The following is a 16,033-nucleotide window of genomic DNA, read 5'->3' on the forward strand; positions in this document are numbered from 1 at the left end:
AGCCCTACCCTACTTGCGACAGAGTCCCCAGTCACCCCCAGGTGACACTGCTCGGGGTTCTCCCGGGCCGGGGCCGTCCCAGACCTCGCGGGGCTGTTGTCCGGGGGTAGGAAGCCTGGGCCGAGGGAGTCCCAGCTCCGCGTTCGGGAACCCGAGGGACGCTCCTGCGACTTACCTGCGCCCCAGCGGGGTCGCGGCTGCCGGGACGCGCCGGCAACCCACTCCCGCCTCCAGTCTCAAAACCTCCGCAGGGCTCGTGGGAACCGGTGCTGCGGGCCGAAGCGAGCGGGGGCGGGCCGAGAGGGGCGGGGCGGGCCGAGGCGGGGCGGGGCAGGGCGGTCGTGGGCGGGGCCTGCGGGCTCCGGGCTCCCAACCCCGCGCTGCCCGCGGGACTTCACACCGTCTGCGGCTCCGCGCAGCCCGCGCGCTCCAGCCAGGTAAGGATGCGGCGGGTCGGCCGGGGCAGCCCCGGCACTGCGGGACTCCGGGCGGGAGACGGTCAGGAACTGGCGCGAGGCGCGAGGCGGCTCTCCCAAGCCCAGAGACCGACCCTCCTGGGATGAGGAAGATTTTCTATTCTTCCTGCCACGGCAGGTGAGGGAGCCGGTCCACTCCGGTCCAGGAAGAAGGGACAGGTGCGCGCTCCCGCGTAGCTGCGGCTTCCTGGGCCGCCGCGTCTCCGCCCCTGGAGTTCAGGCGCTGGCCTCTCCCGAGGAGCACCCACCTCCTTTCTCTTTGGGTCCCAGGGCCGAGGCCGCCCCGCGCCAGGTTCAGCGTTGGGTTCACTTCCCAGCGGGGCGGCCAGGTTGGTTCCTCCTCTCTGACTGGGTGGCAGCGCAGTCTCGCTTGAAAGCTGGCACAGTCCGCAGAGACATTCCACGGTTGTACGTGTCCGAGTGCCTCACCCCACCAACTTCACTCCTTTTTTTTTTTTTTTTTTTTTTTTTTTAATCTGGGAAATTGTTTGAGTCTTGTAAACAGCTGTTCGGTGAAAACATGTATTGGAAAAACTAGGACCTTGATCTGGAGTGTGCACTTCTCCTTGGATCCTAAATTTGCTCTTGATCTGCTCTCCCACCCCTCCCCCCAAGAAGAATAGTACGTTTCTGTGTCCCAGGTTTGGAAACAGTCTCATCTAATGCCATTCTTTGGAAACTGGAATATTTGATCAGAAGGTTTGAAAACAACAGGATGGGCTGGTGGCTAAGTGGGTTTGAAGGTTATCCAAAATAGTTAAGTGTTTTGAGCATATACCCTGTATTTTTCCAGTGAGTGCCCATTTTCCTTTTAGGAAATTCTGAGAATTTGCTCTCTTTGAGATGATTCTCGCCTAAAGAGCTGAGGAGGAAGAAACAACCTCGACACACCAGTGGTTTTCCCAATTAAGTTTAGTATTTAACAGGTCGGTTTGACACTGGTAGCTCAGTGAGCAAGAATCATACGTAATATGGAATATCATGATTTAGACGGAGAAAAGAGAGCGTGTTGTCCTTTTCTTATTTTGTTTTGGACATACTTTTTAGTTCAGTTACGTTTATTCAGTGTTTTGGAAAGACCTATATACTTTCCCTGTACTGTAATTAATCTGATCAATTATTACTACTCTTGCCAATTCATGATGCTTACTGCAATGTGTTTATTTATGTTAATGAGTTTGATTCTTCCCACAAGGGTGTATATGTTTTGATTTCTGGAACTGTATAGGGTAAGTGTTGTAGACACTTGCAAATCAGTGCTGTGCTCTAGTTGGCAAAACCTTTGCTCCACATAGGTCCTTGAACTAAAATGTTCACATCTTCCCAAACAGAAAAAAATATAGAATGCTAATGTACTTTCAACCTGTTTTACTTATTCTGTACTAAGAGAGTCATCATGTTTTCTCAGCAGCTACTACTTAAGGGCAGGGACAATATTTTATCGAACCGTGATAAAGCCCTGAGAAGGGTAACCTTTGCTCTGTCAAGTTCAGCCTTGACAGGTGGTTGGAAGGGTCATGGGCAGTGTCTGGCTACTTTTATGCTTGGGGAGGAATTGTCCATCTCCCTGCCTTCCTCTGCATATCTGGAGTGGTAGAAGCCTGAGCCTTGGGGCCTCCAATTACACCTCTGCTTACTGGTTCCTCCAGGTTGGTCTAGTTGGTCCTTCTTCTCCCTGCCCCAGCTCTTCCAGTTTTGTGGCTTCTACCCTGACTCCACCCCTGCCTGGATTCCCACCCTTAGGGAGAATCAACTTATTGTTCAGGACAGAGAGGATAGGTCCACATCTGCCTAGTGCTGGGTCTCCCATGGATGCTTAGTAAATATCTGTTGAGGACAGTGCCACTTGCTTCAAAGCCCTTATTCTCTCGTGTTATTCAGTCTAGAGAGGTAAAGAGAAGGAAGTTGTACTTAGATCAGTAGTTTTAGGGGCCAGCTGCCTTGGATGGATTAGTGTTATAAAGGGAGACATTTGATTCCTTTAGAAAGGAGTGAAATTAGCTCATGGTTGTTGGCAACTGTAAAATTATCCTGTACCATGTGGTTATGGCATGGGGATAACTTCGTTGAAAAGAAGCCTATAAGAGAGGGGCTTAGTAGTTGTCTCAACCTGGACTTGCCTTTTTGTTTCTGCCCTAGCTCAACCAGTCCTTGCTTGGGTTTAATTATAACTATTACCTTCCTCACCACGTTTGGCTGCTCAGAGCTCAGATGGCCGTAGCTACTGAGGGCTAGATGTAGAAAATTGCACTTTTTTTGCTTGGGAAAAACAAGGATGGAATTTTGCTGAGTTGTTATTAGGGAGACAAAGCGAAAGCAAATAAATGTAAAAATGCCTGGACATAGAAATCAACATGTGGTTTTTTTGTTTGTTTGTTTTTAAATTTTAACCTTTTAATTTAAATTACATTTTTTCACTCTCCAGAAACAATCCCTTGTAATTCTTTGAGCTGGTTATTTTGGTATTTGCTGCTTGCTACTATTTGAGTTCTGCAGTTTGAAGCATTATCTATTGACTTCTCACTGTGGAAGATGATGATGTGGCTCCCTTTATTTTTCTCACCCCCATCTCAACCACAGCTTCCTTATTTTCCCATCCTTGCAGTAGTAGTTAAACAGTAATTTTGGTTAGATCAATGTTCATAGCTAAGCCAAGCACAAGTTCTTGTTTTCTTTGGAGTTAATCGTTGTTTGTTCATTTATTTAGTTTTGTATGTCTGCATCATTAATTTGACCCAAAACTCTTGGCCAGATTTCCAAAACTTGCCTCAAATGTATCACGTGTTGTCAATTTCATTTTCCTGAGGAAGTTGTTCCTGAGTCTCCTCCTTGCCCTCATCTGGACCAGTTGCCCTCTATACATGGGGACCAGTTGTCACCCTGAAGACCTTTGTCATCATCCTGGGGATCCCCATCATTTCTCTCCTGTTGGATCTCTTGTTAAGCACATGTCTTGCTGCTCTATCTTGGTGAACTCCCTTGTTTTGGTAGAGCACATCTTCATGGAGCTTTTTGGAAAAAGTTGCATAGGATATGCTTTTTTATTTTATTTATTTATTTTTTTTGAGATGATGAATGCCTGGAAATAGCTCTTTTCCACTGACAATTGACTGTTTAGAATTTTAGGATGGGAATTTTGAAGGCATTGTTTCATTGCCTTCTAAGCTACGGTGTTGCTGTTGAGAAATTCAGAACTGTTCTGATTCCTCAGATTTTACCTTTAATTTGTGTATAGTTTACAAGCCTGCTGAGTTTTTTATGGAAGTTATAGAATTTTCTCTTCATCTCCATAATCCTGAAATTTCATGATGCTGTACCTTGGTATGGATCTGCTTTCATCCAATGTGCTGGGCTCTTTGAATCCCGAAACAGATCTTTCAGTTTGGGAAATTTTATTCAATTGACTAATTAATAATAATTTTCTCCCCTCCATTTTCTGTGATCTTTCTTTCTTTCTTTTTTCTTTTGAAGCTCTTATTTATTTATTTGCGAGAGAGAGAGAGGGAGAGAGAAAGAGCACACACAGGGGGACGGGGCAGAGTAGGGGGCAGAGGCACAGGGAACAGCAGACTCCTTGCTGAGCAGGGAGCTGGATGTGGTGTGGGACTCAGTCCCAGGACCCTGGGTCATGACCTGAGCTGAAGGCAGCTGCTTAACTGACTGAGTCACCCAAGTACCCTGTGATGTTTTTTTTTTTCCCCAGAAACTCATATTGTTCATGTATTAGATATTTTGGAATAGGCCTCTAATTTTCTTATATTTTCTCCCCTAATATCTATCTCTCTTTTTCTTGGTTCTGCTTTTGGGGAGATTTCTCAATTTTATCATCGAGTCCTTCCACTGAGTTTTTAATAAGTATAATCCCATTTCTAATTATTTTAAATTAGAAGCTCTTGTTTCCCCCTGAGTGTGTGTGTATGTGCATGTGTGTGGTATAATGAAGGAAAGGAAAATTTTTCCTTTACCCTCAAGACCCAGCTGGACTAAGAATTAAATTTCAATGAGACAGATTAACGGGGGAAAAAAGTTTTGTTTCACAGGCACTGAGGTCCAATTATGAACCTGAGACCTAAAGAAATGACGAAAGCAGGCAGTTTTTATATTTTTTAGATAAAGAAACAGTTAAGTCTGTGAAGAATTGACAGGACAAAGAAAATTTTGGGAACTTTAATTAGTAAAGAAATCGAAACAGGATTTGGGTGCTGATAGTAAATGAGTAAAAAGTAACAAGGCTTGTTTATACAACCTTCTCGGATCTAAATTTCCCATCTCTGGCCGTAAGGATGTCTTTTTACCTTCTGGTATGGGAGGGCACCTTTCACATAGGAGATTTATTTTCTGCTTTCAGGGGACAGAGGAGAGTCTGAGTGTTCTTCTTGCATCGGCTGTCTCTTGGGCAACTTTTATTTAAAATAATCAATGGGGGGCGCCTAGGTGGCTCAGTGGGTTAAGCCGCTGCCTTCGGCTCGGGTCCTGATCTCAGGGTCCTTGGATCGAGTCCCGCATTGGGCTCTCTGCTCAGCAGGGAGCCTGCTTCCCTCTCTCTCTCTCTGTCTGCCTCTCTGTCTACTTGTGATCTCTGTCTGTGAAATAAACAAATAAAATCTTAAAAAAAAAATAATCAATGGGCCAAAGTGACACATTTTGAGGTGGTCTCCTCTTGGCCCCTTCAATATCCATTTCTTCTTCTGTTTTATGGTTTCAGTGCTTATCTGTCTTTTCTCTGAGGATAAACTTTTTTTGACGGTTTTATCTTTCCATTTACAGACTCAGTTTCCCCAAGTTGCTTTTGTCTATTTATTCGTTTAGGTCTCGACCTTTCATCTTAGAGGTTTGCCTCCTATTTCTAATACCCTCTGTGGTCTGCTCACGTTTGAGTGGGGGTTTAAAAGCTGAAGATGTGTGTGGCCTTGTTGACTGGAAACTTCCCTGTCTGGTGATCTGGCTGGGGCTTTTATCTGGAGGAACTCTAATATCATTACTTCTTGGGCCGCTGAGAGTCCTCAGAAAAGGCTCTTCCACTTTCTCTGGATGGTGGCGGAGAGCCTGGCTGCCGGTGGTCTGGGAGCTAGGTGGAGAAGAAGGTTGGAAGTCTGAGCATCCACATGTCCCTATAACCCCCTCATGGTGTTTCTAGTAGAACGCCTGAGCTGTGTCTGATGTACCCCGTTCTGGAGACCCTCTCTTGGAGAGGAAGTGGGGGAGAAACTCCAGGTGCTTTTGCAAGGATGGGGAGAAAGCTACCTCCTTGCCCAGAATGGCCAAAGGGATATGGGACATCCAACTGCTTTTTAAAGCAGCTTTCAGTCCTCTCTATTTCTGCTCTCCCCTCTCCCCACAGGCAGTCTAACTGCCTTTAATTATGTAGCATTTTGGAGAAACCATGGTATGAATCGTGTTGTTTCTTGGCTTCCCCTCACCTCACCACGTGAGGTCTCATGTTATCATTTTACAGGGCTTTCCGGAGGGAGGTTTTGCTCAATCTGCCATTGGTGCCTTAACCAACGTCCACGAGAGACCAGTGAGCTTCAGCTATGGTGCTGCGCTGCTGTCTTCCTGCCTTGACTAGCAGTAAACTTTCTTTGTCCAATCCAGGCATATTCTCTCGCGGAACCCAGTTTGGACCTCAGAATTCTTCTTCTACCACTTTAAGCATCCACCACCAACCATTTACCCTTGTCGTGGGAGGCAAAACCTCTAGACCTAGCGTGGGTGGGACGGAGCTTACTGGTCATCGAGCCCTTGTTCCTGTTCTCTAGCTCACTGTGTCGAGGAGGACCCGTTCCAGCACCTCCGCCTCTGACTGTCTTACCTTTCAGTGAAACTCCCGGTAAGCCCAATACTGTAATCTGAAAGGCAGGCCTGGTGTTATTGGTGGCTGTGTGGCCTCTAATGGAAGTTACCACTATTTCCTTCTGGAGGCCGGTTTATCATACAATTGCTTTACCAGCAGAAGCATCCTCACTTCCTGTTTCAAAGCTCATGTCTTTCTTGGAATGTGCACCAAGTTCCTGTTTCTGGCTGGGCCATGCAGAAGAAATGACTGATCTATCTGGGACCTCGTGGATGATCAGAACTTTCCCAACCCTGTTTTACCAACTGAGTCATTCCTTAGGCTTCTTTAATTCAGTGTGATTTTGCAGCTTTCTTTGCCAGTAGACTGACAATGTCAGCGGGACTTTATGCTTACATGTAGAGGAATGGGGAGAGTCGGCTTCCCCTGAGGGAGGGAAGGCATTTTTCCCAAACCACCTTATCTGTGCAGAAAAAGCAAAGGTGTGTACTCCTGCGGTGATGCGGTGATGCCTATGCATCGGGAGTACGGAAAACACCAGCATCACTGCATCGGAGTGGGTGCAGCAGTGACTTGCTCTCTGGGGGTGACAGCAAAGGAGAAGGTGGTTAGAACACACCTAGCTGGAGCCCCCCATTGTGAACAAAAACGTAGCCAGTTGGAAGACCTGCAGGACTCATTCTTCCCTCAGTGCATCCAGGGCCATCCTTCTCTTTTCTTTTTTTAAAGGATTTTATTTATTATTTGTCAGAGAGAGAGAGAGAGCAAGCAAGAGAGGCTGTGGACAAAGGGAGAAGCAGGGTCCCTACAGAGCAGGGAGCCCAATGAGGGACTCAATCCCAGGACCCCGGAATCATGACCTGAGTGGAAGGCAGACTCTTAACCAACTGAGCCACCCAGGCATCCCCATTATTTCCTTTTCGAAATAGAACTTTTGAAGCCATTGCAACCTCTCTTTCCATGCAGTATGTTTGTCTCTTATGTACTAAGTGCTTCACCTAAGTTCTTTTTGTCTTCATAGCTGGATCGCAGACTCTCCTAGGGAAGAGTGCAATGCCTAAAAAATACCTGAAGAATGCACTGAATGAATTTTCCAGAGAACTGTGGACACTTAGCAGTTAGGGGGAAAAAAAAAGATATTTGGTCATAGTTATCCAAGTTGGACCCAATAGCCTAAATTCATTAAATTCTAAATTAGACTTTCACTTTACTTTTGCTGTATAGACTGAAATGTGGATCATGTATGTTTTCCCAAGTGCTGATAACATTCTTTTTTTTTTTTTTTAGAGATTTTATTTCTTAAGTAATCTCTACACCCAACTCGGGGCTTGAACTCACAATCCTGAGTCACATGTTTCATCGACCAAACCAGTCAGGCATTGACAACATTCTTAAAAGGACAACACAGATTACTACTAGTACTACTACTGCTGTTTTCTCCCCGGCCTGTGTATTTTCTCTTAGCATAGTGTTGTGATTGTCTTGGTTCTTATGGCTAAGAAGAGTGGTTTTTGGAGGAGGGAGGGAAGTATGTGCTGATTAGGTTGTCTAGATGGGTGAGTTTTACATTTATAAAGGAGAAAGATCTCTTTGAATTTTAGCAGTGTACATATATTTCCTTTTGTAACTACATGTCATTCGTTTTTTAGAGTTAAAAGCTTTTGAAATTATTAGCTTACAGAGTATCAAAGTGACAGATTTTCAGTTGTCTTTTACTGTGTAAGATACTTATAATGTAGAACTCTCTGTCAAATATCCTATTCCATTTATCTGCAATATTTGTGAAGTTCTATCCTGATTTCATAGGAAAAGATTTTAATTTTTCTCTATCCTGAATAGAGTTCCAATAATGTCGTTCTGTTACTATTTCCTTAGAAACTCTCATGTCCTCATGTATCTCCCAGTATTATGTTTCAGCCACAACCTGTGTAATCTCCACATGACTGCCCCAAAAATGAAACTGTGGCTTTTTTTTTTTTTTTTTTTGAGATTTTTAAATTTATCTTCGAGAGAGAGAGGGAGAGAGTACATCAGTCGGTGGGGGTTGCAGAGAGAGTGTGAAGGGGAAGAAGCAGATTCTCCTTTGAGTGGGAGCCCAACATGGGGCTCGAAGCCCCCTCAACTTACAGAGATCAGGACCTGAGCTAAAATCAAGAGTTGGACACTCAAGGTGCTTGGGTGGCTCATCCGGTAATCGTCTGCCTTCGGGTCAGGTTATGATCCCAGAATCCTGGGAGTGAGTCCAGATTGGGCTCCCAGCTCAGCAGGGAGTCTGCTTCTCCCTCTGCCCTTGACCCTGCTCATGCTTATGCTGTGCTCTCTCTTTCTCTCACTCCCTCCATTCTCTCCTACCTCTCTCTCTCTTTCTCTCTCTCTCTCGTGCACGCATGCACACACTCCCCCTTCTCAAATAAATAAATAAATTCTTTTTTTTTTTTTTAAATTTTATTTATTTATTTATTTATTTATTTATTTATTTTTTTTTTTAAAGATTTTTTTATTTATTAATTTGACAGAGAGAAATCACAAGTAGATGGAGAGGCAGCCAGAGAGAGAGAGGGAAGCAGGCTCTCTGCTGAGCAGAGAGCCCGATGCGGGACTCGATCCCAGAACTCTGAGATCATGACCTGAGCCGAAGGCAGCGGCTTAACCCACTGAGCCACCCAGGCGCCCTAAATTTTATTTATTTATTTGACAGACAGAGATCACAAGTAGGCAGAGAGGCAGTCAGAGAGGAGGAAGCAGGCTCCCCGCAGAGCAGAGAGCCTGATGTGGGGCTCGATCCCAAGACCCTGAGATCATGACCTGAGCCGAAGGCAGTGGCTTAACCCACTGAACCACCCAGGCGCTCCAATAAATAAATTCTTAAAAAAAGAGTCAGACCCTTCACTGACTGAGCCACCCAGGGTCTCCACCGTCATGGCTTTTTTTTTTTTCCCCCTACAGAGGAGTGATTTCAAGGTTTATTTTTCTGCGGATCTAATTTAAGTGTGCAACGAAGTTGGTTGTTACCATTGGGGTTGTTTTTGTTTCATAGAAGGCAGTTGGCTTTCTTTTTTATTTTCCTGCCTTGATTGATAAAAATGTCTGATCCCTTAGCCAGGTGGTTAAGCAGAAATACAATTCAACTGAGTTATGAGTGAATGAGATATATAAGTTGAGGTGTGAACGCTTCTTAATTTTTTAAAGGATTGTCAACTTACTGATCACCCATTGAAACCAGTTATAGAAGCACTGCTTTAAAAAAATTCTAGGTCATAGGTTCTGGAGTCGTAGCTGAAAGAGGGTTTTGGGCTCTCAGAGCCGGTGACATATCCTTCCATCTTGCCTAGAGTAAGGATAAATCCTCGGATGCCACAAAGGTTCCTCAACATTCAGAGTGATCTGTGGACTCTCCCTGCCATCCTTATAAAAAGAAAATGTTATTTTACATATACTAATTATTTAAAAAAATGTAAACAGTGCTGAAGCCTACAAAGAAATTTATTTTATTTTTTTAAAGATTTTTATTTATTTATGTGACAGACAGAGATCACAAGTAGGTAGAGAGGCAGGCAGAGAGAGAGAGGAGGGGAAGCAGGCTCCCCGCTGAGCAGAGAGCCCGATGCGGGGCTCGATCCCAGGACCCTGGGACCATGACCTGAGCCGAAGGCAGAGGCTTTAACCCACTGAGCCACCCAGGCACCCCAAGCCTACAAAGAAATTTAAAACAACCCCAAAAGCATTCCAGAGAAAATCTTGGTGAATCCCTTTCAGTCATCTCTATCATCATTTGGCTTGTTCAGAATCTTCAGCAAATTTCTAGAAAATAATTAACTTGAGCACTGCAGGCAACTGTTTGTGTAACTCCAAGTTCTATAATCTTTATATATATGCAATATATGTGCACTATACATATATGCATTTTATATGTATAAGATATATTTATATGTATATATGCAGTTACTTTTTGAGATTATAATTAGTTCAGGCATAAAGTTCTTTGGTAGCATTATTTCATATAGGTATTTTCTTGTAGCAATAATTCTCATTTTTAATAGAGAAGTGATTATCTTGTCAATATATGATATACTTGATATTCTTCCATGAAGCTCCCAACTGTCTTACTGTTAATGCCTCGCTAGAAGGAAAAACAACCTTAATTTGACAATGACAAGTCCTTGGTACACTGTGAGTCTTCTTTAGCATATGAAAATCCTTTTGAAACCTCCCTTTTCAGGGTGCTTAGGTGGCTCAGTCGGTTAAGCTTCTGGCTCTTGATTTTGTCTCAGATCCTGATCTCCTGGTCTTGGGATCAAACCCCTCATCAGGCTTCCTATTCAGTAAGGAATCTGCTTCTCTGTCTGTCTGTCTCTCCCTCTGCCCCTCCCCACTGCTCATTCTCTTTCTCTCAAATAAATAAATAAAATCTAAAAAAAAAAAAAAGAGAGAGAGAGAGAGAAAGGATTAAAAAAAAAAAAAAAAGAAACCTCCCTTTTCCTTACCTCCCCCAACCCCATAGTATATAGTCAGCCACCTCTCATAAACCCAGTGAAGCAGCTCTTTCTGCCCATGGATCCTTTTTCCAGGCTTTAATAAAACCACCATTTGGTACCAAAGAAAATCAATCAATCAATCAATCACACACACACACACACAATGGTATTTTGGACCATTCGTTAATTTTTACACAATTGGGGTTCTTTTCTTTTTTTAAGTAAGTAATGTTGTTATACTTTTTTCCCTTTGGGGGATTATTTTCTTGGGGAGTTTTTCCTCAAAATACCACTTTGGGGTTCAGGATTTCTAACTTCTATTAGTCATCCTCAGAAGGGCACAAAATAATTTTAAAAAGCTCACTAGCTATATAAAGCTATCTAAAGGTACTCCTGGGTGGCTCAGTGGGTAAAGCCTCTGCCTTCAGCTCAGGTCATGATCTCAGGGTCCTGGGATCGAGCCCTGCATCAGGCTCTCTGCTCAGCGGGGACCCTGCTTCTCCTGCTCTCTCTGCCTGCCTCTCTGCCTACTTGTGATCTCTATCTGTCCAAAGAAAAAAACACCAAAAACAAAAAAACAAAACAAAACTATATAAAGTTTCCATCATTCTCTTTTTTGACCTTTCAGATCAACTGTATTTACTTTGTGTGAAGACACAAAGTTTAGGGGGAGCTAGTCAGGCCATGTTATGCACCAAATTGTAGATCAGATAATAAAGCCAGAGTAACCCAACAGGTCCATTTGCAGAGGCTGTGTTCCAGTCGGTGATGTCTATAGCTTCGTTTTGTTTGGTTGGATGTGGTAGGAAAAGTTTCCAGGGATCAATAACAAAAGGTGGAGAAGTCGTTATGGTATCTGTGAAACAACATTTGACCATGGTACCTGGCCTAGAGTTCATGAACCTTTGTGTAAGCAGGGGAAGGCATTATAAGCCCACAGGGAGCTCCAACCCACCCACCCATTTCCCCATTCTTGGACTGTAACAGGAAGTGTGGGGGGGGCGGGCGGGCAGGACAACCAGCAATGTGAGGGAATTTTGCGTTAATATCTTTCTTGATAAAGAACCAGAGTAGAGTGGATTCCTATTCAGATTTTTCCTTGACATCTTCCTGTCTAATGTTTAAAGCTTGGGCTAGATTTTTAAGTCGGCTATTAACTGGTGTTATGTTCCCATGCCTCAGGTTTTCCACCTATTAAGCAAAGCATAATGACACATAATTAACAGTCCACTTCAGAAAGATTCATGGCCTAATGCTTGTAAAGGACTTTGAGCTTTTCAGAGTGTTTTATACACATTCATGAATAATGAGATGACTTGCTCTGTTTAGCAGAGGGCATCTATATTATGCCCATTTTACAGATGAGAAAAGTGAGCCTCAGAGGATAATAGCTTGCTGAGAACAAGAGGGTAAGTTGAACGTGCTCTCCATGACACTTTTCTTGAACTTTGTGGAACAAATGGAACCTAAAATAAATTCTGCCGTGAGTGTGTATGTGATGGAAAAGTGGATTTTACACTTTTTAAGCAAATACAGCCTTTTTGGGGGGGATAGGCATAGGCTACTCTTTTGTCAGGGGTGATCATGTTTGACACATTCACTGGAGTTCTTAAAGAGCATTAAATAATTATGGAAGCTAGATATAAACCATGATTTTTGTTTTTCCGTATTTTATTTATTTATTTGACAGAGACTGAGAGGGAATAAGCAAGGGGAGCGGCAGGCAGAGGGAAAGGGAGAAGCAGATTCTCTGCTGAGCAAGGAGCCTGATGCAGGGTTCGATCCCAGTACTCTGGGATCATGATCTGAGCCAAAGGCAGACGCTTAACCTACTGAGCCACCCAGGTGCCCCAAACTGTGATTTTCAAAGTAACTTTGAAAAGACTCCGCACAAAGGTTGTTAAATAAAATGAGTCAGTGGGAGTTTGGAAAAAAATGTTTTTCTGAATCAGCAGTGAGGGGTGGGAACAAACAAAACAAAGGCTAGGCAAAGATAGACATTTCCTCGAACGCAAATGTTAGTAAACTAGTCTAATTATTATTATTTTAAAAAAAATGAACAATGTAGAAGAGGGAATACACAGTGTAAGGTCCCAAGTCACAGTCAACATGAACATATTGGGACACTAAAAACCCAACTGCTGGTCTCAAGTCCATTCAGTGGTGAAGAAGGCATTTAGGTAAAATGAATTTATTAACTGTATATGCAGATGGGCATTCTAGTTTTTTGTTTTTGTTTTTGTTTTTTTGTTTTGTTTTTTGTTTGTTTTTGTTTGTTTGTTTGTTTTTTGAGCAGGGATCTCAACCAGGGAGCTTGATTCTGGGATTCTGAGATCATGACCTGAGCCAAGGGCAGACACTTAGCCGACTGAGCATTCTAGTTTTTACTCAAGAAAGAGATTCAGATATGATTGTGAACTCTTAACTGAAGAGATTCACTAAATGTATGACTTGGAACAAAAAGGCTAGTTAAATCTTAGGTATTGCTACAAATAATTCAGAAATGTCATTTTACCTATTTTCAGATTACAGCATCTAAGATAGTTTCATCAATGTACCCTAAAGATGTAATGGACTTAGAGAAAAGCAAACATATCTGTTGGTGGCAGAGACAATTGAGTAAAATACTCTCATTGAATCCTTTGGTCCAGAGAGATAAACACGTAGGAGACACACGGACAGTTGCGCCCTCTGATGCCATGGCAAGTGGAGCTCGGTGACACAGGGAGACCATTTGTTTGTACCTTCTGTTCCCAAACATTTTACTACCAGCCCCCAATAGTTAATGTTTTTGAGCACATATTTTATGTGCCAGACTCCCTGTGGGGCTCGTTACATGGTTTAGCTCATTTAATACCCGTCCCTCCCCCCATAATCCAATGAAGCAGGCAAGATTATTTCCAACGTTCTACAGATGAAGAGCCAGAGGCTCAGAGATTCAGGGAAATTTGACCTAGTGGTGGAGACAGAGTTGAGAACAATACAGTCTGGCTCAAGAGGGTACAAGCAAAACACACTAGGTGAAATTTATTTTCATAGTATATATTTTGTGTAGCTCAATATAGAAGAAACATTATAATTTCACCGTGTAATCCTACAATGATTATTAATGAGATGTCAGAAACAGCTCAGGAGCTTGATGATGAGTAATAGGACCCAGGATAGTGCAAGGCCAGGCAATGACTTCCATAGTGCGTGGATGCTGTAAGATGTCGTCCTACCAAACAATAAAGTTGCAGCTCATAGAGAAACATTTTATACTGCTTCAGTTTTAAATTTTAAATTGAAATGAACTAGAATGAAGTAAAACTAAAAATGTGGTTCCTCATTGGAACTAGCCACAGTTCAGGAGCTCAGTAGTGATCTGTGGCAAGTGGCTGCCATATTGGATGGTACAGCAGAAGTTATTCTCTGTCTCCAAAGGGCCCTGGACTCCCAGACACTCCATCCCCACCCCTCTACCCTGACCTCTGTGAGTCCCTAACTCAGCTTCCTTGCCTCTGTCCAGGGCCAACATGTACAGTTGTACAGGTTATGCACTGTAAAATTCTGGGATGTCATTCACATTGGAGATATAGAAGATTTGTTCATTTACTGTGACAGGTTATTTGAAAATGGAAGTAATTATTTTTCTTTTTGGAAGTAAAGTTCTTAAAGGAACTTTTTTCTAACTCATGCAAAGGCATTTTTGGGGAGGTGATTGTAGTTCTTCTGTTTCTGATGTAGGAATGATGTTAGGGGTCAAAGCCGATGGCCAAGAAAGAATTCTTGAGATGAGATGTCTTTGGTGCAGAAAGGTAGTTTTATTAAAGCATGGGAACAGAACCCGTGGGCAGAAGGAGCTGCACTGGGGTCATGAGGAGTGGCCCATTATATACTTTAAAGTTGAGAGGGGATTAGGGATAGTGTAAACCTCTCTGGTATTTTGGAAACAAGGTTTCCAGGACCTTGAGGGGGCTAGCTATTATTAGGAAAAGGTCATTTATTAGTGTTTAGTAAAAACCCTATCATGAGACTTTTCAGATGTATATCGGTAGGTCGTGTGCTTGGACGATGATTGCCAACATGTATCTTGGGGGGTAGAGATGAGGTTTCCAAAGGAATTTTTTATGTTAAAGTAGACTTACAGGATCCTAGGGGTTAGGCTAAGATTGCCTTTTGCCCTTAGGAAGTCTTAACATCGAGGCAGCTGGGTTCCTAGAGGAATGTCACTTGGCCTTGTTCAAGGATTTGTCAATGGGCTGTAGGTAGTAAGGAAGCATAATCTTTTCTCTTCTGCCTTTGTTTCCCACATGGTATCTTCTTAGCATTCCAACAGCTGGGCCCAGGCATTATTCTCTTGTTTTCTCAGCCCTGAAAGTAATGAAGTAGCGTTAGTCAACCCTTCCCCTGCCCCCCAAGTAATGTCACACAGAATTACAGTCTTCCTTGTAGTTTACCTCAGAGCTGTATGTATCTTATTCATGAGCACAGTGGGTGCTCGTGATGGTGTTATTTATTTAAATACTGATTTAAATAGTGTTCTTAGTGTCACTTAGGCCCTTGCATTGTGTCCTCAGTTGCCCTTAATGAAACTTGACCCAGAGCTGATTATCCAAGTGCTGACAAGGTTCTCTCTTTCACCGAGTCACAATTCACCCTTCATGTGGTACCCTTGTTCTAAATAATAATAATTGTCATTATTGTTAATTATTACTCATAACAGCTACCATTTATTGATCACTTTGTGTCAAGCGTTGTGTCTATCTAGCAATTTATGTGCATTCTTCCATTCACTCTTTCCAAAGATCTCTAGGAGGTAGGTGCTATTTTTATCCCCATTTTATAAGGAGGAAACTGAGGCACTGAGAAATTAAGTAATTTACTTGAGGTCACACAGCTAGTAAGTGTCAGAGCTGAAATTTAAAACCAGTTCTGTCTGACTTCAAAGCCCTATGATGTGGAACTGTTGGGGTTCAGAGCCTACGGCCAAGAAAGAATTCTTGAGATGTTTTTGGTGCAAAAAAGTGGTTTTTATTAAAGCATGGGAACAGGACCTTTGGGCAGAAAGGGCTGCCCCGGGATTGTGAGGAACGATTGATTATATACTATGGAGGTGTTGGGGGTAAAGACCAAGGGAAGTTTGCAAAATGACTATCATATGCAAAAGACTCACAGGATCCTGGAGTCCTAGCTATTGGCCAGTTAAGGTTGTTTTTGCCTCTAGCAAGACATTAACCCTAAGATCGGGAATTTTCTGGAGGAATGCTCTGCTTCCTGTCTGCCTCAAGTGTTTGCCAACGGGCTCC

The 16,033-nt window shown here is 43.2% G+C and overlaps 1 protein-coding gene across 2 annotated transcripts in view; it reads left to right on the forward strand.

Moving 5' to 3' along the window:
• The first annotated feature begins 343 nt into the window (after nt 1-343).
• The window catches only part of TEC (tec protein tyrosine kinase), a 140,801-nt gene continuing 125,111 nt past the window's right edge, over nt 344-16,033 (forward strand). For both annotated transcript variants that reach the window (XM_059161928.1, XM_059161935.1), the window contains exon 1: nt 344-437. The gene's annotated coding sequence lies outside the window, so the exon portion shown is untranslated. The remainder of the gene's footprint in view (nt 438-16,033) is intronic.

The sequence above is a fragment of the Mustela lutreola genome, chromosome 1 (assembly GCF_030435805.1).
Source record: "Mustela lutreola isolate mMusLut2 chromosome 1, mMusLut2.pri, whole genome shotgun sequence".
NCBI classification, from domain to species: domain Eukaryota; kingdom Metazoa; phylum Chordata; class Mammalia; order Carnivora; family Mustelidae; genus Mustela; species Mustela lutreola.